This window comes from Macrotis lagotis, chromosome 2 (assembly GCF_037893015.1).
Source record: "Macrotis lagotis isolate mMagLag1 chromosome 2, bilby.v1.9.chrom.fasta, whole genome shotgun sequence".
Classification (NCBI taxonomy): Eukaryota; Metazoa; Chordata; class Mammalia; order Peramelemorphia; family Peramelidae; genus Macrotis; species Macrotis lagotis.
The window spans coordinates 84,826,268-84,853,373 of record NC_133659.1 but is presented as its reverse complement, the minus strand read 5'-3'; the positions used below and the strand labels follow the sequence as shown (position 1 = coordinate 84,853,373).

At 32.8% G+C, this 27,106-nt stretch overlaps 1 pseudogene; it reads right to left on the bottom strand.

Annotated features, from left to right (window-relative positions):
* Positions 1-13,240: 13,240 nt before the first annotated feature.
* Positions 13,241-13,636, bottom strand: LOC141511075 (ATP synthase F(0) complex subunit C1, mitochondrial-like; annotated as a pseudogene).
* Between the last annotated feature and the right edge of the window lie 13,470 nt (positions 13,637-27,106).

The following is a 27,106-nucleotide window of genomic DNA, read 5'->3' as shown; positions in this document are numbered from 1 at the left end:
AAATTTGCTCTCTTATGGTTCCTGGGGAAGGGAAGGAAGACCTGGGAGGAAAGAGGAATTTTACAGTTATAGCAAGATAATTAGGCTAACAAGGGTGCTTTGTGAAACATAGCCAAATTTATGGTATATCTGTGACTCCCAAAGTCAAGTATTTTGGTCCTGTTAGATTATTTTCAGACCCAAAGGTGTCTAGCCAAAGTTATACTTCTGGGGAGTTTCTCAGGGTCCAGAAAGGTGTCAAGGACTCCTCTACAGGGATTATACACATGTTGATATTATACTTCAATGGTTAGGTTGAGCTAATATAAGGAAAATGACAATTCTACCCAAAGTTACTTATTCAGTGTCATACCAATCAAATTACCAAATAACTATTTTATCAAGGTAGAAAAAGTAGTAACGAAATTCATCTGGAGCAACAAAAGGTCAATATTAGCAACAGAAATGATAAAAAAATGTAAAGGTAGTTGCTTACCTCTACCAAAACTAAAACTACACTATAAAGTGGCAGTCATAAAAACTGACTAGTACTGGTTAAGAAACAGAGTAATGGATCAGTGGATTAGGATAGTTTGAAAAGAAACTGGTAAATGACTACTGTAATGTAGTGTCTGTCAAACCTAAGACATTATTTTCTGGGATAAGAACTCATTATTTGACAAAATTTGTTGGGAAAAAAATGGAAAATAGTATGGCAAAAACTAGCTATATATCCACATTTCACGCCCTATATCAAAATAAGGTCAAAATGGGCATATCATAGAGAAATTAATAAACCAAGGAATACTCTTATCAGTCAGATCTATGGAAAGGGGAAATATAGATGACCAACCAGGAAATAGAGTACATTATAATCTGAAAAATCAATGATTTTGACTATATTAAATTAAAATGGCTTTGCAATAATAAAATCAATGCTGCCTAAATCAGAAGGAATGCAGAAAGGTGGACACAACTAGAAGTTCTGATAAAGGTCACAAAATATATAGAGAATGGTATCAAAGTCTTAAGGTTACAAATCCTTCCCCAAATGACAAATGGTCAAAGGATATTAATAGACAGTTTTCAAATGAAGAAATTAAAGCTATATACAATTATATGAAAAAATGTTTCAAATCATTATTGATTAGAGAAATGCAAAGTAAAACACATCTGAGATATAACCTCACACTTATCAGATTGGCTAAGATGAGAAATGGGGAAAGGAATCAGTTTTGAAGAGCTTGTAGAAAGATTGGGACCTTAATGTATTATTGGTGGAGTTGTGACCAGAGTGAAACATTCTGGAGGTCAATATTGAATTATACCCAAAGAGCAATAAAACTGTTCTTTCCCTTTGATCCAGCAATTCCAATTCTAGGTCTATATCCAGAAGAAAGCATAAAAAAATTAGAAAAGTCCTACATAGCAGCTCTTTTTGTAGTTGCAAACAATTAGAAATTTAAGGGATGCCCATAATTTGAGGAGTGGCTAAACAAGTTATGATACATGAATACTATGGAATATTATTGCTATGTAAGAAATCATAAATGATCACACTCTAGAGAAGCATGGATTGAATTACAGGATCTGATGCTGAGCAAAGGGAGAAGAACCAAGAGAATAATGTACACATTAACAGCAAATGTGATGGATGCAGTTACTCTTAGCAGTTCAGAGAACAGAGATAATGCTATTACACTGGCTATCCCCATCCAGGTGAGGAAAAAAAAGCAAACAAAACAAAATCAAACATAAAAATAAAAATCTGATGAATCTGTTGAATCCTTTATAAAAAAAATGTCTTAAATATCTCTTTCCCTTAATCCTAATTCCTCATATTGAAAATTACCAATCTGTAAACATGTTTTTTCACAAATATGTATTTCAAATGTTAACCTGACTAGATCAGATCCTATAATTCATTCTATACTTCTCTAGAGTCCATGGTTTCTTATAGAACAATATTATTCCATAATATTCATGTACCGCCACTTGTTTAACCATTCCTGAATTGATGGGCATTACAGTCATGGGTTTAGGTGAGAAAATTCCTTTATCAATGATAGGATAAAACAATATTAAAGTAAAAGTAAAACAATATAAACAACAACAATAAGAACAAATCTTTGCATTGAGAAATAATGCTTGGTTTTCATTCTTCCATAAATTTACTTTCTTGAGGAAACAACATAATCTTGATTCCTGCTAGCAGGTCAGGGAGTGTGAAAGACTCACTACCCACTCTGGATTGATAGAAAGCTAACCATGCTACAATTAGGGCCATAGAAACACATTCTTTAATATATAGGCTCAATAGCTTATGTACATGAAGGATTGTTTTCTGTTTGCCTATGATTTGAGTAAAACAAAACATCAATTAACAAATTAACTGGAACAGCTGCCTGTTTAGAAAATAGCAAGTGAAGTAGGAATTATAGATAAAATACTTGAGGTCAGGACAAGCATTCATGCCTTCTTTCACATATCTCATTGAAGGCCAAGTTATTTTCCCAATGGTATTAAAATAATAACAAAGAAATAAAAGGAAATCAAATGGTGAAGTTTCAGTCTTAGAAAGTGCATATTTGAAAAATAAAAAATCAAGATGGCTGAAAACCTCAAGTGACTTTTATTTCTGGGTACCTTCAAGTTCAGTTATCTTGTCTTTTCAGCTTAAAATCAGTTTCTTGCCATGGATTTAGGAAGAGTTCATGAGAACTACACCATAAAAATAGGACATTTTGATTATATAAAAGCAGATTTATTAAATTCATCCTTTTCAGGTAATGATTCATTGAAAAATTGCATGTTATAAAGGGTTATGGAAAGATAAGCTAAAAATTGGCAGAAAAGTATCTAATCTAATTTTAGAAAATGAATGGATCAAGTAAAAAAATCATAGAAATAATAATTTCATCCAAGATGACAATAATGAGAAAAAATATTAAAACTTATGGAATACAGTCAAAGTACTAAGGGATATTTTTTTTATCTCTAAATGCTCACATGAATAAAATAGAAAAAGAAAAGACTAATGACTTAGGAACAAAACTAAAAAGAAAGCTAGAAAAAAATTTAAATTCCCAACTAAAGACCAAATTAGAAATTCTTAAAATTAATGTAATGTTACTGAGTTAATGTAATAAAAATGACAATTCTAACGAACCTAAATTGTTTGTTCAGTAACAAACTAATCAAATTGAAGATGGGAGGAAATTAGATTCAGGAAAAGGGGTTTATTGATCAGTTTGTTTGAGGGTGAAAAACTCACCAGTCTGACTCAGGGATGGAAGAAAAGCTTAAATTTTAATTCAAAGTTATTTTAGAGAGGTACACAGTTAAAGTTCTTTGGAGAAGCAACAAGATAGTGAATATCTTAAAGAACAAGGTTACTGGTAGAAGTTGAGTTCAAGGAGGCACCTAGGTGGTGCAGTAGATAGAGCACTGGTTCTGGAGTCAGGACGACTTGAGTTCAAAACCAGCCTCAGACACTTCATAATTACCTAGCTGTGTGGCCTTGGGCAAGCCACTTAGCCTCATTTCCTTGCAAAACAAACAAAAAAACAAACAAACAAACAAAAAGAATTTGAGTTAAAAAAATGAAGTCAAGTTCAAAAAAAGGTTAAAGTGCTTAAAAGGTCATAAGACAGGAAAAGAAACTTAGATCAGCATTGATCCAGTCACATGGAAATGGGGCCATATTGATAGTTACATGCTGGAAAATGAGTAGTCAAGTTAAAAAAGCAAAAGGAAAGAAAAGGAGCTTACTGAAAAGAGAAACATATGAAGGGGAGTCCAAGAGAAGAAAGAAGTGCAGGGAAAGGGAGAGGAAGAGTTTAGATGAACATAGATTTAACTACAAGGAGTTGGGGTCATATTTTTCCAGCAGTGTAGTTAGATCACATGGATCCAGCTCAAAGAAAAAAAGAGATTGGCATTCCAGTTGGGAGAGAAGAGAGAAGGGAAAAATCTACCCCTATGGAATTTTATTTAATTGTATTTCTGTGGTGAGTGGGACAAAGGTGGTGCTTGAGGAGTGGTTTCTGGTTCCAAGTATTCTCCAAAGTGCATGCCACAAGGGCAGTCTCCAAGAAATACCAATACAGCCCTCATTGCACATGAATAGCATTATAGAGACTTTGTGCTATACCTTTTCATAATCCCAAAGGGTGTGACCAAAAAGTAATGGAGAATAGCCCCACAATACAGAAATGTTTCAAAAAGATTGCAACCTTCAGATAATGGCTTCAAACAACCAAAAAATTATTTTGTAGAGCTGGAAAAAATTGTACAAAATTAATCTGGAGGAACAAAAGATCAAGAATATCAAGGGAATTAAAGAGGTTGTTGGCCTAGTTATATTAAATCTAATATACTAGATCTAAAATTATATCATAAAGTATCATACCTCTTTGGTACTTGCTAAGAAATAGAGTGGTAGAGCAGTAGAATAGATTAAGAATAAAAAAGACCAGAGTAAATGACTATAGTAATCTACTGCTTGATAAACCCAAAGACTCCAGCTTCTGGGTTAAGAACTCAGTGTTAGACAAAAACTGCTGAGAAAAGTGGAAAATAGTATGACAGAAACTAGGCATAGACCAACAATTCACACTCTATATCAAGAAAAGGTAAAAATGGATCTAGGATTTAGACATAAATGACATAAATGGTGAAATCACAAATCAAGTGGGAGAACAGTCTGTCAGCTCTGTGGAGAGGGAAGGAATTTGATTAAACAAAAGATAGAGAATATTATGAAATGAAAAGTTGATTATTTTGAGTTCATGAAATTAAAAGGTTTTGACAAATAAAATGAATGTAACCAAGATTGAAAGTAATACAGAAAGTTGGGAAACAATTTTTACAGTTTACCATTTCTGATAAAAACTCATTTACAAAATATATAGTGAACTGAGTCAAATTCATAAGGCTATAAGTCATTCCCCAATTTATAAATAATCAAAGGATATAAACAGGCTGTTATCAGATAAAGAAATTAAAGGTATAGTTTTACAAAAAATGCTTTTCATCTTTACTAAATGGAAAAAAATAAAATAATCAATGTTAAAGGAGATGTGAGAAAACTGGAACATAATGCATTGGTGGTGTAAGTGTGAATTGATTCAACCAGTCTGGAGAACAGTTTGAATCTGTTGCCAAAGGGTAATAAAACTGTGCATATCCTTCTACTAAATCTATATCTCAGAGATCACAAAAAAGGGGAGAAGACCCACATGTGGAAATATATATATATATACATATATATATATGTATATATATATATATTTATAAATATATATATGTTTTATGCTTGTTTTTCCCCTTGTGGTTTTTCCCCTTTTCTTCTAATTCTTCTATCACAATATGAGTTATATGTAAATATGTTTAGCATAATTGTACATGCATAACATTTCAAGTTATTGGCTGTCAAGGGGAGGGAAGAAGGGAAGGAGTAAAATGTGAAACTCAAAATTTTACCAAAAAAGAAATGTTTGATGACCATTTGCATGTAGTTTGCAAAAAAAAATAAAATAAATTTATATATAAAATGAATTCTTTTATCTTACACTTTTTTTGAGGGAGGAGACTATATTGTATATGTTGAAACTGCCTCCTACTGTGGTTAAATTGGTTATGTGGAAAAAAAAACAGAAATTAAATGGGCTCTTTGAAGGGATATAGAGGATATCCTGCATCTCTTAGGAACTGCTTCCCATCCACTGTTAGTTATCATGGACAAGAGATACAGTTAATTCTTGTTCAACTCCCCCACATGTTCATGTCCTCCTGGGTCATGGTGAAGTAAAAGACCTGAATATTCACAATGATATAGATAGAAGTGTTGCTTTGGGAATATAGAACACCTTCTGCAGTATCTGGACTGGTGACTTCCCAGAATTTTTGGCCAACTCGAGGACCACAGGTTCCTCAAGCACCACCAACTCTGTTGGAGCTCACTAGGCTTGGTTAAAGAAGTCTGGAGGCTGCAGGCTGTCATCTCCAGCCCCTACTTGTGCAAGTGAGCAATTCTCATCATTAAAGTTGATTCTACACCTGAGATACAGTAGGTCTCCTTGAGGACATGCTGAGAATTTCAATGATCTAGCAATCCTTGAAGTTAGAGAGTCCCAGGACCCATACCAGTCCATCTCTGAGCATCTCCATCACCTTCCAAGTTCACTTTTAGTTGAGGATGGCATAGAGCAGTGATCAATCAGCACTCTTTGGAAAGGAGTTGTCCCCATCTCAAAACCATATAGACAACATGTCAGGTAGAGGTCCAGATACTGTGCCTGGAGGTTAGACTGTGTTTTCTTGCAGACAGGTCCCACATCCTCTGGCTGGTGCTTAGTGTTTCATAACTTGGAAGTCACAAATGCTCCTACCAGGGGAACAGCCTTGATGGGCCAAACACTCTTCTTCAAGGTCTCATCAAGCTCCGCTTTATTTCCAAAAATGGAAACATAGTTAATATGGCTATAGCCAATGTTCAGAGTCACTTACTTTGGCTTCCTCTTCTAGGTACCCAATTGCAGCAGAGGCATCTTTTCTCCAGTGTGGATGATGATTGTGGAAACCATGTTACCAGAGATCCATAGTTTAGTCACTTTCTGAATTACAACCCAGACTGGGTAGCCTCAGAAAATGGATCTATGCCCTCCCTTCCCAGCTGTGCCTGCCTTCTCTACCTAAATCACATTTTAAAAATTGTGATTATTATTGGTGTCTATAGATATTTTAATCTACCATAATCACATATGGAGAGATAAAAGTTAAAATGAAAGCCCACTATATTTACTAATTAACAATAATACAGCAAGAATTTGTTGATGAGAGTTAAGTTAAATATACTTTGATGAGCATTGTGGCTAAAAATTAAATCAAAAACTGTCCTTACCTACCAATAGTTCACAGTTTATTGGAAGAGTCATTGCACAAAATTAACTGCCAAAAATCAAGATGTATCAAGGATAGAATGAAGGTAATTTATGTAAGGAACTATATATTATGAAGAATTTTGAAGGATTGGGAGAAAAGACTTTTTTGTAAAAAGGATAAAATTTTTAAATGAGGCTTTCTAGAAGCCAAGGGGTAAAGAAGAGTATTAAATAAATTGAAAGCAGTGTAGGGGGAAGGGATAGTTGGTGGAAATGCAGAGTTGGTAAAATTAGATACAATTTTACTTGGAAAGCAATTGCAAATTACAAATTTGAATCAGATTGTCATTTTCATGCTAAAGCTTAGGTCTCCATAAATCTATGGATAAAATTCACTTATCATAAACAACTCTTACAGAAAAAAGTTTTTTTTATAAAGGAATTTTTGATTTAATGGCCCCATGGTTGATCATATTGTAGTGGATGAGATTTGCGGGTCATCAATGAAAGAATTAGAGATGACATTTAAGCGTTTCTTTGAATAGTGAATGAATTCACATAAACCCTGGGATTTAAAACTGCTCAGGATTTATTATTGAAGGATACAAAATATACAGTTTAAAAACTTTTAGAAAAACAGCAAGCATTTTGAGGACAGGGTAGGTGAGGTTTTAATGAAAGAGAAAGAGAGAGAGAGAGAGAGAGAGAGAGAGAGAGAGAGAGAGAGAGAAGACACACAAATGGGGGGGGCTGGTTTAGTCTGGTCACATGGTACAGGGGCCCATGGTGTTCCAGAAGGCCTAAGTCTGGAGGACATGACCTAAGAAAGAGAGAAAGAGAGATGTATACATCCTTGCAAGGTTAAGATGCAGTCCAGAAGAGAGAGAGAGAGAGAGAGAGAGAGAGATTCTGATGATGGTTGACCCTTCTATTAAATGTATTTCAATAGTGGACTGGACAAAAGGTGGCATTTGGAGACTGGTCTAGCACCTGGTTCATCTATTCTCCAACAGGCAAGCTACATACTAGACGTTCCTGTCCCAAGGTTCAGTATGTCATTTCCTTTTATGCCAGTGTCAATGGGCAATGTCAGGTAACTGAAACTGGAAACTGGAAGAAGGCGGTAGCTAGAAGAAAGTTGAACAATACAAAATCATTCTTATCTTTGAATAGAGTCATTTTAAATAACAGAATTCCCCCAGATAGGTCACATCATCTTCCCTGTATCAATATCAATGAGGAAACATTTCCTCTTTTGGTAGATTTCAATACTTTTTATTCCTATTCTATAAGGTTCTTCCCCCCACCATCCTCCATATTTAGCTTACAAAATAGATTTAGAACAAAAAATTTAGAGTAGGAGTTGATTTTTAAAGACCATAGAATCCAACCCCTTCATTTTATAAAGCAGAGAAGAAAGGAAAGTCTAAATAGTATAACTGAAATTCCCAGCATCACAAAGATAAGAAGAAGAGTTAGGATTTAAAATCAGTTCATCTAATTCTGTATCTAGATTTTTTTTTCTGCTATACCATCTTACTTGCTAGAAATCTTCATCTGATCCTTTTATTTATTTTGATAAATCACTGAAACACTGGGCTGATGATTATGACTCTTTCATGATACATGATAAGTTCATTGTCTTTCAAATTGGGAGCATAATTTTGTATTATATTAATTTAAACATATTATCAGAAGCAATGAGTTTCATATTGTTTGTAAATAGTATGTTTAACTTGAGATATTATCAGAGAACATGACAATTCATAATAAAGATACAATATAACTCTCCTGGAGGAAATTTAATTTCTGAGCACCAATAACTTTATATGTATATATACAAGTGTGTATGTGCCTACAAACAAACACACATTATACACATGTGTGCATATGCACACATGTCACTATATACATGCATGTACATGTGTGCATTTATATATTCTATACTTTCTTTTTTTCCTGAAGCAAGTTTTATAGATATTATATGAATGCTTGTGTGTGTATGTATGTGTGTAAGTTTAGTATTTGTATATTCTTCAAATTTAGCAGGTGTTCTCATGGAGTTATGACCCTGCTGAAAATAATATTTGTTAATATTGCCATGGTTTGTCCTACTCAAACAGGGATGAACCTTACCATAGGTTTTGACCTTAAGAAAGCACAAAACAGACTTAGATTAACAATCACATTTATTGATATTTCTCTAAGTCCTTTTACCAGTGTGTTTGTGTGGATCTTGCTAGAGTGCCAGACCCCCCAAAATAGAGACCTATTGTTGTCCTTAAATAGCCTTGTCCATCAGAAGATGTGACCAGAAATGTCATCTCTTGCTTGTATATAATCAAAGGAGAATATAGCACCACATTACAGAATGGGTGGTGGCAAGGAGGGAAGAGGTAGAGGGAACATTCCAGTAAAAGGAGAGGTCTAAAAGACTTTCAAATCAAATGCCTAGTGGGAGGTCTGGATTAAGATTAAGGATTAAGAATATAGGATTAAAAAGGTAAACTATTGTTCTGTTTGACAATTAACAGAATTCTCCCTAAGCATACTTTTCAATTGCTAAATCAACTTGATTAAAGGTATCTAAAAGAACAATCAACCTCATCCACCCCTGTGTTCTCTTATTTGATCTTTTTTAAAAGGAGGCTTCATGGGAAAGGTGAATTTTCAGACACTTGTGTTGCAATAATAAAGTTTAAAAAATATATTTTAATGGGCAAAAATCAGTATTCACTATATGTATGTGTGTGTGTATAATGTGTATTTATGACACACATTGTATGCCTATTTATTGTTGAGTACTGTGAGTTTGGCCTTAAAATAATAATTAAAATAAATATGTGTTAGCCTCCAGAATTTGACCTTAAGAAAGAACAAAACAGAATTCCATTAACATTCATGTTTATTGATATTTCTCTAAACTTGATGATTATACAGGCATGCAGCTGGGGAGAAGAGGGAAGGAGAGTGCAGGACTAGTTAAAGAAATAGACCCATAACATGGTATCTTAAAACTGGGTTCTTGGGGCAGCTAGGTGGCCCAAGTAGATAGAGCACTGACTCAGGAGTCAGGAGGAGCTGAGTTAAAATCTGACCTCAGACACTTAATAATTGACTAGTTGTGTGACCTTAGGCAAGTCACTTAACTCCATTGCCTTAAAAAAATTCAAAAATAAAACTAAATTCTTGTATATTTCGATTATCTGGTGGCAGGATCTGAAAAGTTGCTCCTGGTCTGTCCATCAAAGAGGGGAGTGCCCTCCACCTAGAATGGCATGAAAACAACTAAGGATGGCATAAGGAAGTAGTTAAGCTGGGTAAAAAAATTTCCATTAAGAGGAATGCTTTGTCAGTAGTACTAAAGACCTCCACAAAGTAAAAGAAATCTAATCCCATCAGGATATAAGCACACCAGTGACCCTTGATACTATGATACTATGGAATTTCTTATTAATGGTCCACAGTTCTCCCATTTTGTTCATAGTGACTCCATTGCACTTGCAGACTACTGAAGGAAGATGAGGGGATGTGAGGAGCATAAAGGAGGAAAATGGCTTAGCCTGAAGCTAAATACTACCAAACCTGAGGGTGTCAAAAGATATGGACAGGCAGTGTAAGACTGGTAATGGGAAATAGAGTGAGAGGAAAAGGGAATGATGAATGGCATTTTGACAAATCAAAAAGAGCATTCCCCCTTTGATAAATGGATCTTACAAATAGGAGGCAAAAAACAGGGGTGGGGGGTAGGGAGCAGTGCAGCAAAATTTAGATCTATTTTTCTGGAACTATCCAAAGCAATCATGTTTCAAGAGCAGCCTAGAACAGGTCTATTCCAACGAAAGTCACTTGAAGCAATCTTATTTCTCTTTTAGAAAAAGAATATCTTAACCTAAATTTTACTTTATTAATAACCAGGTCAAACTTTACATTTATATTATTAGAAAATGGCATATGGAACCTTTTAGACTGGGAAATTACAAATTTAAGTTTGCCAATTGACATGCTGATGTGCAAAAGAAAATTCAACTACAGACAGAAAATTAAAATTCAGTTTTTATACTTGGCATTTCTCATTCCTCCATTTAGAGGATGAGATTCTACTAACAAATTGCTGACAGAATACATATATAAGAACAGGGGTTCTAATATAAAAGTGAATTCATTTAAAAATGGCAGATTAACTTCAGCTATATCAAAAGGTTTAGGGATGGTAGGTATATAAATACTTGGAATAATAAATTTCAAAACTGTGTATATTAAGTAAATTCTTTTTAATAAAACATTTTCAACATCGAACTATGTTTTGCTTTGTTTTTGTTTTAATGTGGGCAGTTAGGTGGTGCAGTGTTTAGAGCACTGCCCTTTGAGTCAGGTGGATGCAAGTTCTAATCTAACTTGAGACACTTGAAACTCACTTACTGTGTGACATGGGTAAGTAACTTAACCCTGATTGTCTGGCATCCACGGACATCTCCAATCTTTCTGTTCCATATTTGGTCATTGGATCCAAAAGACTCTGGAGGAGTAAGTGAGGCTGATGATTTAGCACAGCCTTTTTCCCTCACTCAAACCTAATTCATATGCTTTTCATGGCATCACCTTCCTTGATGCCATGGTCTTCTTTGAGAACAAGGACAAATATCATCATCATCATCATCATGTTTAAATGAATAACTCCTAGCAGAAATGGATCTCTTTTTTAAAACCTTTTCAAAATAAACCATAAGCAATTCTTCTGACGTAATATATTTTGCTGATATTCTTTTCCTTAAAACAGAACTGGGACCGTTATGATAATCACTAAAAACATAGTCATATCATAGTTTCACAAATCTTTACCCCTGCAGCTTTGAGAGAAATTAAAGGATCTTACCTAATCTGGCAATATGTGATTAATAAGAGATGTCAAAAGTAACCCCTTGATTAGCTAGCTGAACATAAAATTTGTAGTCCAATGACTCAAATCTTATACCTGTATCTTACTATAATTACTCAGATGTGCTTCAGTATTAGCCTATAAGATAAAGATTTAATATTGTGTTTATACTGATCATTTGACATGATTATAGAAAATTGTCATAAAGTACCTAAGAAGACTCGCAAGAATGTGTTCCTTTATTTTGATATTAATTCCAGGCAAAGGTTGTATAAATGGTCAATTGTATTGATCCATTTTAAAGTCAGCCAGGAGGGATATTAAAAATACCATGTTAGGTAAATTGAGTCAAAAGAATCCTACCTCAGTTCATGCTTATTTTTCTTCTCCCAGACTTTTCCATGAGAGCCCCTCTCCATGTAAGACCCTAGAGGGTTGCTAGCATCACAGATTGTTAGTCCATCCCTTGTTGTCCATACCACAGAATTATGTTAGTTAACAATGTCATAAGTCTTCAAATAGCAAGTCACCATAATTAAAGCTTCTATTGAGCTGAACTCACAGGGATCAAATAATCCTATATGATGACTATAATATCATACTGGTAACAGAAAGAGATTTCCAGAAAAATCACAACTTATCTTAAACGTTGAACACATGAGTTTTCTTTAAAAGGCTTAAGAATGTAGACATGGGATGTATAAATGCAGAAATTCCAAATGGCATATAATGATTCATATATAACCATAGTAAAATGTGTTCTGTTATTATCTAAATTATAATAAATACTATAGACTACTGTTCTCTAAATCCTTTTAAAAAGAGATCATCCTTAAGTCCCTTTTTAACATTTTTTGTATACATTGCCACATGTTTTAATTCTAGATTAAACAATCAAACAAGGGAGGGAAAATCAGATTTCCAATTGGAGTGACACAATTTTTATCCTAAAATTTTATCTCCTAAGATAACATAACTTCATAACTTGGTGGATGTATTACCTCTGTCTAATCATACTAATATCATTCTAAATGAATGCGATACTTCAAGAATTTGATTTTTATCTCAGACCCTGGAATAGGAGTAGATTCATATCAAAATACCTGCTTGACTGTTGACTATTTTCTCTGTAGGCACCCATGTAAGGACAATCCCAGGGCACAAAAAACCAAAAGGATGGCACTTTAAAAAAAATTCAGCGTTTCAAAGTCTCATAACCACAGTTGGTAGGGTACAATTGTTAGCAATAACAAATTACTAATGCAAAAAATTAGCCTACAGATGAAAACTTAGATCCTCTACAAATTACAGAAAATTCTTTCCAAAAAGCTTTTCCCTAAACTTATTTTTTTCTAAAAGTTTTCTCTTCTTAATTTCTAGAAAGATATCTATCTTTATTTTTTTTTTAAAGGGACAGTGTTTAATGTTAAAACTTGACACCCTATTCATGGGGCTCAGGACAGCAGCAGAATGGAGGCAGGTGACCTTCCACAGAGCCTCACATGGCAAAGAGGCTGAAGAAGGCTACCATCAAACAGAAGAGCCCCACAGCTTCAGGGCAAAGTCCAGGATGGCGCAGGAGAAGAGCTGCTGCTTGAGGAATGGGTTTCTGGCATAGCGGGTGATTAAACTGCCGAACACCGTCCCGATACCTGCCAACCCGATTGTGGCGGACCTAGCGCCAATGAACTTGGCAACTGTGTCAATGTCCCGGGAAATAGCACTGGGCTGGAGCTCCAGCCAGGCCAGCTGGAGCAGAGGACTGCTAGAAGTGCGCTGTTCAAAAATAGATCTCTGACCTATTTAGGACAAATGCAGACACGGGCCTGATCAGATCCCTGGTACAGCAGCCGATCAGGGCTGGAGAAATGAGGAGTATCCCCGTGGACGGCATTCTGCTCAATATTCTGCGCCTCGCTCTCCTTCCAGGGGCCCGGGTTCCTAAGGTCCAGCCCGCCAAGGTAACTCGCCTCTTGGTTTCAGCATTTCTCCACCCCAGAGCCCAGCTCCCCTTCCCGATAGATCTCTATCTTATTCAGCTTTAACTTTAAATATCATATAAGTAAATATCCTCAATTTTATAAGCAAAATTAATTCTTAATTACCACAAAGATTCCAAGTATCACCTTCTTAAAGCAAAAAAAAATTAGCATAGTGAAGTCTGAGTTTTTCTCTAAGCCAAAGAGAACATACTTTATTGCAATGGCAGTTTTCCAGACTTTTAAAATTTACTCAATATATTTTTGTCTTTAAATACATCACTAGAAATAATACTACATAAATAATTCACTTAAGTCCCTACAGTCATTGCACTGGCTTATTGCTGTAAATCTCCAAATTACCTTATTATAAAAATATATCCTTAGCTGAAACATGCTTGAAAATTCTACCTCATTTTTTCAAGGATTTCCATAGAAATTCTACAACCCAGAAAGGACTGATGAAATATTTGCTTTTAATAATACCTATGTAAATATTTGATAAAAAAATAATTCTAAATAACTCAGTTAACAATCTCATAATTTTTATAAGTAATAATCAAATAACTTTAGATGTATTTCCTCTCAATATAGGCACAGAGTTTATAATTTCTTAAATTGCAACACTTTAAGATATAACCGCACATGATCAGCAATATTGATAGGAAAATTATGATTTTTATATTGATCAATATGATAAGTATAATGGATTTCCTAATAATTTAATTTCTTGAAATTATTTTTTTCATAGGCCAACCTTGGATTGACAATTACATTGTCTCTTTGACTTGTACTTTATATTAATTGAAAAGAATTAAACTATACTAACAATTACCATGCATATAGCATTTGCCTTATGGCAAGTACTTTATAGCTAATGTGATCTTTACTATGAGTCAGGGTGATAGGTTTCAATATTCCTTCCCAGAGCAGTAACCTGGAGTAGAACTTTTAGGACATCATATGGTAATAAATTTCTTAAAGCCAAATAATAAATAACTTTTCATATTAGGTTGTAATTTGTTCAACCTAGGATAGAATAAAGGCAACTAAAGTTAGGCCAAGTTAGAAGAGAAATTGAATATAAGATATTCCATAAAAGGAGTGTCTAACCAGTTATGCTAAAGATGTCTAGAAAGCAAAATTAATCTTTCCCTTCAAGCATATAGGCATAACCAGTGATCCTTGATGTGATGGAGTTTATTAGGAATGAACAATATACACACACACACAGAAACACAAAAAATATGTGAGTATAACAAGTTACTATGCATGTATAGATACATAGTATATGGAAATGTATACATGTGTAGGTGTAAATGTATCTAATTTGGGTTATTTTGCTGGAGAAAGTAATTTGAGATTACTATAATTTCTCTACAGTTTCCCAGTTGTGATATAGCAAAGTTTATTCCTATTTTTTCTGATTACCATATAAGATAATAGATAGTTAATTTTCTTCAACAGTTTTATTTCAAACATAACTTGCCATTGAATTGAAATTTCTACTCCACTTCTCAGGCTCTATAGTGAATTCTTTCATTATGTATTAATTCAGACAATGTTTTTACAGAATCTTTCAAAGAATCATATAACAGTGTCTTCCAGATCACATAATATTCTCCATTATTAAATCAAACAATAAATTTTTGTTAAACTTACTTTGTGCCAGCTACTGTATTAGTCACTGAGGATAAAAATCAATACCAAAACCTTCCTTCAAACAGCTTATATTCCTTTAGGGAAACAGCAGGTTCACATGCTGGACTTGTGAGTTGATTACAGAAAGTGTTCTATGAAAATCAAGGCATTATTTCTCCAAATTTATAGTGTATCTAAATGAACCAAAGCATCCTGACTCAAATGGTACTTGTGTTTATAACTGGATCCTGAAGATGGATGTAGCTATGTCAAAGAATTTTTGACATAATCATAGACATTGAAATTGGGTGATTTTGTTGGTTAATATGCAAACAATTTGCATAAAGAAACTTACACTGAGTGGGTTTATGAACTATTTCTGGATTGTGCAACAATTAATTGTTGATTTGTTCAAATATGGACAATTCAAAAAAGAAATCAGAATTAGGAATCCAGAAATTTGGATCATAGTGGATGGGTGATATTAAAAAGAAACCTAGCTACAATTCATTTCTTTGTATGAAGGACATAGGGTGGGAATGGACTAATAATTTCATTGGAAGAAAAGATACTCAATGAATAAACACCATCTTGGTTTAATATTTGTTTGCTATAATTAGCTTGTTTAAACTTAGGGTCAGCTTGTTGGTCCCCAAGATTCAGTTGATTTCTTTCATTGACTTTCAGGAGATTATTTTTAGATGACAAATTTGCAACTCCTAAGAAAAGAGTTTTCTTTTTAACTTTATATTTTACTTTACTTAATTCCTGGTCTCTTCATAGTTGAGGACATTTTTACATATAGTAAAAAAAATATGAAGAAGGGATTTTATTTCATATGAGAAGAAATGACATGGACAAGAAAATAGGAATAAGTGAATAATAATAAATAAGTGAAGCTGGAGTAGAGTATTTTGGCCGGAAAATGTTAACTCATAGAATACTGGGTATCTGAAGATTTTTGAGTAAGGGCAATGAAAGTTCCATTTTATTCAATAAAAGAGATATATGAGAAAATTACTTTGCTTAAAATGTTGATTATTAATTGGGGATGATGAGTGGAAAAAGGTTGTAGAATAGTTCATGGAAAAGATAATGACAATGGCATGAAACAGGTAATTTTGCAGTAGTAGTGAGAATTAAAGTAAAGCATGTAAGTGAATGATATTTTATTAGTCAAACAATAAATATTAATTAAACATCTACTAAATGCCAGTCACTGTGACAAATGCTAGGTTTTGCAAATAAGATTTGATCAATTTGTATTATCCTAAAATTTTTTTAACTAACTTTTTTGGTAAATTATTTATTTTCACACTTTACTTTTAAAAATGAGTTCCAAATTCTGTTTCTCTACACACTTCTAACATTTGTTCAGTTGCCCACCTCCAATTCTCTCTCATTTAAATACAATTCATGCATATGTTAAAACATCATGCTGGCTGAAAAGTGAAGGATGAATAATATTCTTCCATCATTGGTGTTTCAAAGTACAATACAGTCCTGCCTGTTTCTACTAATTTGGCTTTGTTTCGATTCATATAAGAATTACTGGTATTTCTGAAACCACCTTGCTCAGAATTTTGTATAGAACAATAATATTCTATCACAATCTTTTATAAAAAAAATTTTGCTTATCTAGTCCATAATTGTTAGGCATCTCCTCAATTGCCAATTTTTACCACCAACAAAAAGAGTTCATATAAATAGTTTTATGCATGTGAGTCCTTTTCCTTTGCTCCCTTTGGGATACACTACTGTATACATTTTGCTGGGTCAAAGTGTATACATAGTTTTTTTTTTTAGGTTTTTGCAAGGCAGCCGGGGTTAAGGTCTTGCCCAAGGTCACACAGCTAGGTAATTATTAAGTGTCTGAGACCAGATTTGAACCCAGGTACTCCTGACTCCAGGGCCAGTGCTCTATCCACTGAGCCACCTAGCTACCCCTTTATACATAGCTTTTTAGCCCTTTGGGTGTGATTTCTAAATACTCAACTCCAAAGACAGTATATTATTATTGCAATTTTCCCACTTCTCTTTCAATATTTGTCATTTTCTTTCATAATGGTCAATATGACAGATGTGAGGTGGTATTTTAGAGATGTTATGATTTATATTTCTCTTAATCAATAATGATTCAGAATATCTTATGTGATTATTGATAGCTTTGATTTCTTTTTCTGAAAACTGTTAATAGCATTTAGCCATTTATCAACAGAGGAATGATTCTTACATTTAATACATGTGGTCAGTTGGCTGTATATTTGAGAAATAAGGCCTTCATCAGAGAAATAGCTGAAAAATGTTTTTCTAATTCCCTACTTTTGTACTACTCTTAGTTACATTGGTTTTATTTGTACAAACATATTTTAAATTGATGTAATAAAAATTATCTATTTTACATACTTTAATGCTCTCTCTGATTTGTTTCATTATAAATTATTCCCTTATCCACAATTCTAGCAAAATACAATTTTCCATGCTTCCCTAATTTACTTATGATATCAACTTTTATGTCAATTTGAGCTTGTCTTATGGTTTGAGATATTGGTGTGTATCTAGTTTTCACCAAACTGCTTTCCTGTTTCCCCAGGAATTGTTCTATAACTAATTTTTACCAAGCTGCTTTCAAATTATCCCAGTATATTTTTTTTTCAAAAAGTGAGTTCATGCTGCAAGAGCAAATAATTTGGATCTCTGAATTTATCAAACACAGATTACTATGATAGTTTCCTTCTTTTAATTATGTATCTAATTCACTCCTAGGATAAACATTTGATTTTTTAGTCAGTAGTAAATTATTTAGATGATAACCACTTTGCAATATAATCTGAGATCTGGAACTGTTAGGCCACCTTTTTCACATTTCTTTCTCTGATTGGAATCCATTTGATTCAATGGATTTATTCTTAGGAATTCTTTAATGAATTGTTCAATTTATTTTTCTAAGATTTTTTTCTTTTTAAGGACAATTTATATTTTTCTGGATAATTAATATTTTTTGTAAATATTCGGCCATTTCACTTAGGTCATCAGGGATGTTGGCATGAATTTGGGCAAAATAGATCCTAATAATTGCTTTAATTTCATCTACATTGATGTGAATTCATTCCTTTCATTTTTTTTTTGAGACTGACAATTTGTTTTTAATTAAATTCAAATTAATCAGTAATTTACAGTTTATTGTTTTTACATTAACACTAGTTTGTAACTATTTATTAGTTCAATTTTTATTTCAATTTCATTAATTACTCTTTTGATATTCAAGATTTACAATTTGATGCTTCAGTAGGAAGTTTTATTTTTTAATTTTAGTTTTTTTAATTGCAAACCAAATTTGTTGCTCTGCTTTTTCTCTCTTTTATTAATCTATGTATTTAGAGTTATAAAGTTTCCTCTACATTCTATTTTAACTGAATCTTATAAATTTTGGTATTTTATCTTGTAGCTGATGGCTACTTGGGTTTGGTTCTGCCCATGAGGAATCATTATTCAGACTCAGGAAAGCATGGGAGGAAATAAAACAAAAATTTATTTAAAAAGTTACAAGACATAAGAAAGACTAGGGAGGGAGAGAGAGAGAGAGAGACAGAGAGAGAGACAGAGAGACAGAGAGACAGAGAGACAGAGAGACAGAGAGAGACAGAGAGAGAGACAGAGAGAGCAAGCAGACAAACAATATTGTCAGGGCCATGCTCAGAGAAGACTGCTGGTCCTGAACTGGAGTCCAGCTCAGGTTTTTATGTCTTAAATTATCTTGCCTCTTATCCAGAGGGTAAAAGGTGAACTCCTTTTCTCTTACTAGACCCTGAATTAGGTAGAGGATAAAGCTGAAGGAGATCAGGATACAAATTTTAGATTAAACAAGGAATCAATGGTACATCAAGAATAGTACATTAGGAATTCACCCATGATTACAATAGTTTCTATTACAATCATAATTTTCTACTTCAAGTCAATTTACATCTCAAGAGTCAATTTATATCCCCACCCAAATTCTTTCTGTCACATTCAAAGTTTTCTTTATCTTTCCCCTGCATCACTCTCATTGCTGTCTTTTTCTTTAAGGAAATTATTGATTAGTTTATGATGTATTCTTTGATCTACTCATTCATTAGAATTAGGTCATTTTATTTTCAATTAACTTTGAATCTATGCTTTCACAGCCCTTTATTGATTATAATTTTTATTACATTGTGATATGAAAAGAATGAATTTAACTTTCATGCTTTTTTTGCATTTGTTTTTGAGGCCTTTCTTTTTGTGAAGTAGCCATATATAACTGAATTAACGGTAGAGACTTTTAAATTCCCATTCCTTTTTCTTCAGAGGTCCTCATAGTTAGCTTTTCAAGAATTTAACTGTTTTTAAATTCCTTTCTTATTTATTTTATATTTAGATTTATTTAGTTCTGGGAGGATAAAGGTCAGTTTTCTTCACTGGTATAATTTCGCAGTCTATTTCTTCTGGCAATTATCTAATTTTTTTCTTTATGAAATTGGGTACTATATCTTTTGGTGCTTATATAATTAATATTTATATTGCTTCATTTCTTAGGTACATTTTAGCGAAATGTAGTTACCATGTTTATTTTTTAATATCTATTTTTGCTTTTGTTTTGCCCAACATTAGGATTACTACCTCTGATGTTTTTAAAACTTCAGTTTAAGAATAACAGATTCTTTTCAGTTTAAGAGTAACAGATTCTTTTCCAATTTCTTATTTTCACTCCATATATCACTGTTTCAAATGTGTTTCTTAGAAACAACATAATGCTCACTTCTATTTTTTTTAATCCATCCTGCAATTTACTTCCATTTTATGGGTGACTTCATCTCATCCATCTTCATTGTTATGATCAATAACTGTGTACTTCCCACCATCCAATTTTTCCTGTCTATCCTTCATTTTCTTTCTTTTTTCCTGTTCCTCCTCAAAAGACTTTTTTTTTGCTTTTGACCAGTTTCCTTAATCTGCCTCCATTCAATCAACTACCACTTCCCTTATCCCTTTCTCATCCTATTTCTCTGGAGGATCATATACATTCCAAATAGAGCTGAGTATGTTTTTCATTCCCTCTTAGGCAATTAACATGAGAATACTTTTTTAGGTCTTTCCCAGACACCACTCCCATCTTCACCTTCACTTCAAAACCTCTTCTTTTTACACATTTTCCTTTCACACACCTCTCACACAAGAAATAATTTCTACCATCCTTTCTCACCCTACTTTCCCCAGTGCATGTGAATTCCTCACCTCAAAATTTTATTTTTTTTTAAATCAGTCCATCATAATCAACTTACACTCATGCCTTCTATCTATGTATACACCTAACTGCTCTAATAATGATATAGGTCTTTGGGCTTATAAACATTATCTTCCTATAGAGGGATGAATTTTATTCTCTAATTCATTATGATTTCTCTTTTTTATATTTTTTAATATTTCTTTCATATTTTGTATTTGAAAAATCAACTTTTCTACTCATTTCTGTTCATTGCATGATTAATACTAAAAGACCCCAGATGAAGTGGTATAGCATTGAAAAGGAATGCCTTCAGTGAGTTTCCAGTCAAATGAATATATTATATATTTATATATAAACCTATATATATATTTATGAAAATATATAGAATATACATATATAACCACAAAAACCTGAGTATGGTAACTTTTTCTTAAATAGAAGTTGCTGATTAGTATTAGATAATTGGTTCAAATTTCTAAATCTGAAAAATATTTCTAAAGTCATCTAACTCAAGGCGGCTAGATGGCACAGTGGATAGAGCACCAGCCCTGGAGTCAGGTTTACCTGAGTTTAAATCTGGCCTCAGACACTTAATTACCTAACTGTTTGGTCTTGGGCAAGCCACTTAACCCCATTGCTTTGCAAAAAAAATAAAATTAAATTAAAAAAACTAAAAAAAGTCATCTAACTCATTTCTGTAATTTTAGAAGTGAAGAAATTGAGGTTTAAGAAGTTAGAATGACTTTTCCAGTATTATACAAGAAGTAAACTCCAGAGACAGGCTTTGATTCTGATATCATTTGTCTTTCTATATATTTTCTTATCCTCTTTCAGATTTGCAGGGTTATATTTCCAAGTGTAATAATTCAAGTAAATCTATTGTAACTTAACAAGAAAAAAATTTAGTTTATATTACTTTTATAAAAAATATGCAGTAAGCAAATAAAACATGACTGACTCTGTGGATATCTATGGATGTGTGTAACTAGTTATTTGACAACTTGTTTCTTTTTTGGAAAGGATGCAAAAGCTTTGTGAACTCCTCTAGAGACCATTTCATAACAAGTAACAATTGTATTCACCTATAAAAAGTCCAATGTCAGACATGGAATTTCTTGTACTGTACATCAGAAAAAGTAGATATGCTGTCAGGCAGTGTTTGTGATCGTGAGGATGAATAGAAGATAAGTCTCTAGGGCCTTTCCTTTTCATCAATTGGTCTCAGTTGCTTCAGGATTTTCTCAACTGCATTTGACAAGTGTACATCCTATTCATCTTGATGATCTTGCTTTGGACACAAGAATCATTGTGATACTTTGATAAGAAAAAATAATACTTTTACTATTTACACTTTATGAGAATTACTTACTCTCATTGAAGGAAATGCATTATCCATTACTTTATTTCCATTTAATAGTCTTGTGAGCTAATCTTTTGGCTTTGTAAATCATACTTAACATTAGAAACAAAAAAAAAACCCAAACAATTCATTTATGTGGTCTGGATATATATCAAATAATGGAACCTTATAAATGAAGATGGAACAAATATTTTAAGGAGGGAGAAGAGTCATAAATGTTTAATCAAATTATGTCTCAAAATTCAGTCATATATATTTTAATGCCCAGTCTTCTGAATGCAGTTTCTTTTTCATTTTAAATACTAAAAGTTAAATAAATGTTCATTGACTATGTCTAGGTTTATTGATAAATTGTTCCAATCATTGCTATAAAATGACCTCAAAATGTTCTAATTGCTAGCATTTGGGAATAGTGCACCTGAGTCACTTTGAACAGATTGGATACTAAATAAAATCGTCTTTACCAGCTACAGCATTGGAATGTATTAAGAAAATAAAACACCAAAGACTAATGTGATAAGTCTTGTACATGGGTACAAATCATAGAAACAAAGATTAGGGAACCATAGATAAAATGCAGTTGATCCCCCAAAATAAGTCTGGATGCTGAGTAAACTGTCAACTCAATACAAAGTGATGAGGTCTTCAAAAATTAATAACTAAATAAGGTATTACACTGATAGAAGCTTAGCTTTCTGGAATAGCAGAATTTTTTAGGGCAATTCTATTTTCCTCAAATCTTATTTGCAATATTAGGTAGTTGGAGTCTCAAATTAGAAGAAATATTTATGTTCTGAAAAATATACAGAGGAACTAAGTGTGTTGAGTTAATGTAGCAGAAAAATGGAGGAATTTGACATGTTTATCCAAGATGTAAGCTGATTTGGGTATTGGAATGTAGAATCTAGCTTGCAAGAGCTTCTGAGAATTAATTTTTTAGTTTAGGTACTTACAAGTCAGAAATTAGAAATGCTACAAATTGGGATGTGTTGTTTTATTGACTGTCTATGCTTAAGCAAGGCATGAAGAAATTGAGTAAACTTAAAAGACTATTGTACAAAAGTTTTTATTTTGGGACAGACTGTTTAAACATTTTTTTTTTAGGTATACTCATCCAATGGGGGACATAAAAGCTATCTCCAATGCTTTGAAAGATTATCTTGTGGAAGAATCTGGGTACAGAATGGGAGTGTGGAGGATGAGAGAAGTATTTTAGAACTGAAAAGAGCCCACTTTAACTTCTTCAGGGAGAAAACAGCAAAAAGTTCTTTACAATAAGTTCTTTCCTAAACTGGAATGAGCTGCTTTTGTTGGGTATGTTTGGTATTATATACCTTTTTTTTTTTTTGAATTCTTCAATTAAGCAAAGACTACATAACTCTTTGTGTATATTATGTATGATGGATGAGATGGTCACTGCAGCTTCTTAAAATTCTCAAATTCAGTTATTCAGTAATCTTCAGTGGTGGAGACTTCATGAACTTGGTGTTTCCTTGGTCTGACCAAATCTTTGTCATTCTACATTTTCTTCTGTCTTGAAGTCAAAAATTCTGTCCTTCAAATTTATTTCATATTCTCAACTCCTTTTGACCCTCAGTTTTGCTTTGTTTTGTTTTGGTTTGTCTTTCCATGTTTCTCTATTTAAAATATTATGTCATTGTAATTATATAATACAGCTTATTTATTCATTCTTAAGTTAAGAAACTATTTGCTTTCTTTTAATCAATTTGTCATCAGTTCTACTATGGCTGTGTTTATTCACATTCTCCATCTTCTCCATCTTGATACCTTGATGAGAAAGTTCAATTCTATGCTGTAATTTTCTTTAGATTACTTTTCCCTTTCATTCCATTCAAGATCTTAATCTGTCTCTGAAACTCTCCCCCCAACTCAAAACAAAACAAAACCAAAAAACCCCATAGTTTTTAGTGTGCTCCCAGCACCAAATGACTTTATTCCTAATAACATGCTGATTGAAACTCGAGAAAATCTTGAAACCATGCTGATTGAATCTACTATAGGTTTATGTACATTGATAATCTCAACTGGGTCTCACTTAGATGGGAAAATGCTTATATATCTTCCGAACTCATTTGCAACTCCATTTAACCATGTCAAATTTTCCAAATCTTTTTCTCCTTTTTCAGATTTCTTATACCAATTCCTCTCCCTACACTCTTGGTTAACAACTTTCATTCTCACTTCACTAAAATAATTGAGGCCATTTATAAAGAATTTCCAATTTCCCATGTTCCTCATCTTACATTACCCAGATGCCTTCTGTTAACTTGTCTTTTACCCCTGTTGCACATAAAAAAGTATTTTTTCCTTTGCAAAAGCACACTTCTCTATATGTACAAGTGATCACCTTTCATTGTTTTCCAAAACATTGCTTCCTCTCTATTGTAAACTTCCCTAACGTCTGCTAAAATATTCATTTTTTCAATCATTCAAAAAAGAAAAAAAGGCCTAACTTAAAATATCCATTTGCCACCACCTATTCTTCTATAGCTTTCCTCCCTTTTATGACCTTAAGAGGAATAACTAGGATTGGTACTTCCAGTCTTTTCTCCTCTGTTTTTTAAATCTGTTGTAGACTTCCTATCATATCATTATAATGAAATGTTTCATTGAAAGATTACCAATAATCTCTTAATTACCAAATCAATTTTTTTCTGTAGTATTATCCTTCTTGACTTTTCAGCACTCGTTTTATCCTTCACCCTCTTCTCAAATCTAAAGATTTTCTACACATTATTCCCTTCTGATTTTTCTCCTATGTACCGATTTTCTCCTTCTCTGTCTCTTTTCATTCAAATCATTTCCTATTACACTGAGGTTTGGTTGCATCTTCATTTTTGTCCTCTCTCTTAAACCATATCCGATCAGTTGTCAAATTTTGTTCTTTTTTTTGTAACATTTTCCCTAAATGCTCCTTTCTCTCCTCTGACACCACAACCACTTTAGTGCAAACTTCAGTCACTATTCCTAGACTCTTGTGATAGCCTGTGTATTGGTAGACATAGTTAGGTGCCTCAGTGGATAGAGCACTGGACCTACAATCATGAAAACCTAAATTTAAATTCATCTTTAGATACTGAGTTTTGTGACTCTGAGCAAATCAACTAACCTCCGTTTACCTTACTCTATTGGAGAAGAAAATGAAAAAACTCTCCAGTATCTTAGTCAAGAAAACTCCATGGGCAGTATGGTCCACAAGGTCATAAAAATTTGGTCATGACTAAAATGTTTAAACAACAGCAACAATTGATTAGTGTCCCTGCCTCAAAATATCCTTGTATTCCAAATTGCCCTCCATTCAGCAAGCATATTATGCTCTCCTTTTTTCTTAATTAGCTGCAGTGATTTCCTGTCATCTCTCAAATCAAATATAAAATCTTCAGTTTGGATTTTAAAACTCTTTAAACATTATATTCTTCTACATTTCATGGCTTCTTATATCACACTCATCCTCACATACTTTGTAATTTAGTGAAACTTGTGTTTTTGAGATTCTTAGCTCACAAAGCTCCATTTACCTAAACTAAGTGCTTTCATTGTCTATTCTATTTGAATGGAAAAACTCTTTGTCCTCTCTTCTACTTCTTCCCCTCCTTGAACTTCTTTAAGACTCAATTAAGATCCTAACTTCTATAGGAAAATTTTTCTAATCATCCTTGAGTTTAAGTCTTATTATCTGAGACTAATTCCAATTTATCTGATTGATAGAAATATGGCACATAGAGATACAAGTAAAGCATTTGTATGTATGTTTCTTCATCATTAGACTTGAGGATCTTAATATCAGAAACTGGGATTTTTTACATTATTTATTTCTATCCCTAGTATTAAATAAGTGTCTGATACATTACAGAAACTTAATAAATAATAACTGACTGGCTTATTCATTTAATGGAGGGAGTATCCATATAAATGTAGTCACAGATCAGTGGAAAAGTGAAACATTGCCATGGTAAATCAAAAGAAAGTCATGGACCTAATGTACTTGAATTATTTCAAGACATTTTTCAAGTCCTCTTATGAGATCTTGTTATATGCAAGTCAGAAAAGTTTGAGCTAGATTGTGGTAAATTTAAGTAGGTTTATGGGCCTCTTACAGATTTCTCTAAAAAACATTTCACTAAACTAGGAAAAAAAACTAGAGGTGTTCACATATCTTAATTCTTATATATGTCCTCTTTAAAATTTTTATCAGTTGCTTAGGTAGAGTTATCATAAAAGCTATGTTCACAAAATTATCAAAGCTAGGAAGGATAAATACCATGTTAACTAAATTAAATACCCAATTTTTACAATTACAAAGATAATCTGGAATGGTTGACAATAAGAGAAATATTGACAGACATAAATATGATTCAATTTTAAGAACTTTTAAAAGCTATTAATAGTTTATTGGAAAACTGAAAATGATTAAGTTCATATAGGATAAAATAAAACAACAGATGATCAGTTGTGAAGTTATCATTTCTTTCTTTAAACAATAAAATTATTGATATAATTTGTGTAGTGACTAAACTTCCCCAAGTACAATCCCCTCTCCCAGATCAAAGTAAAAACTTGTGAAAAATAATTTCAGAGCAGAAAAGCAAAGAAAATGTGGAATAAAAAAATAACAAAATAATCAATTTACTGATGTCTGAAGTATATGCAATATTCCACATCTGTGAATTTCTCACTTCAACAAAAGAGAATGTGAAATCAGCTTCTTATTTTTTAAGTTCATGCAACATTATTTTTAAATGTTGTTCACTCCATTTGCATTATTATAGTTTTAGTGTGTGTTTGCTTTTCTTTTTTTTGCCTCTGCTTGCTTCTCTTTACATCAATTCATGAAAGTCTTTCTATGTTTCTCTATTTAAAAGGTTACTTCATTTGTAATTATTTAACACAGCTTACATATTCATTCTTAAGTTAATGAACTCTTTGTCTGCTTTCATTTCTTTACTGCCAATGAGAGTTGGTATAAATGTTTCGTGCATATGAAAAATATATTTTATTCAATGAATCTTCTATAGGTCGTGTATCTAGTAGTAGAATCTTACTGTCAAAGGATATGGACATTTTATTTTCATAATTCCAAACTGCTATCTTAGCAATTTTTTTTTAATTTGGCTA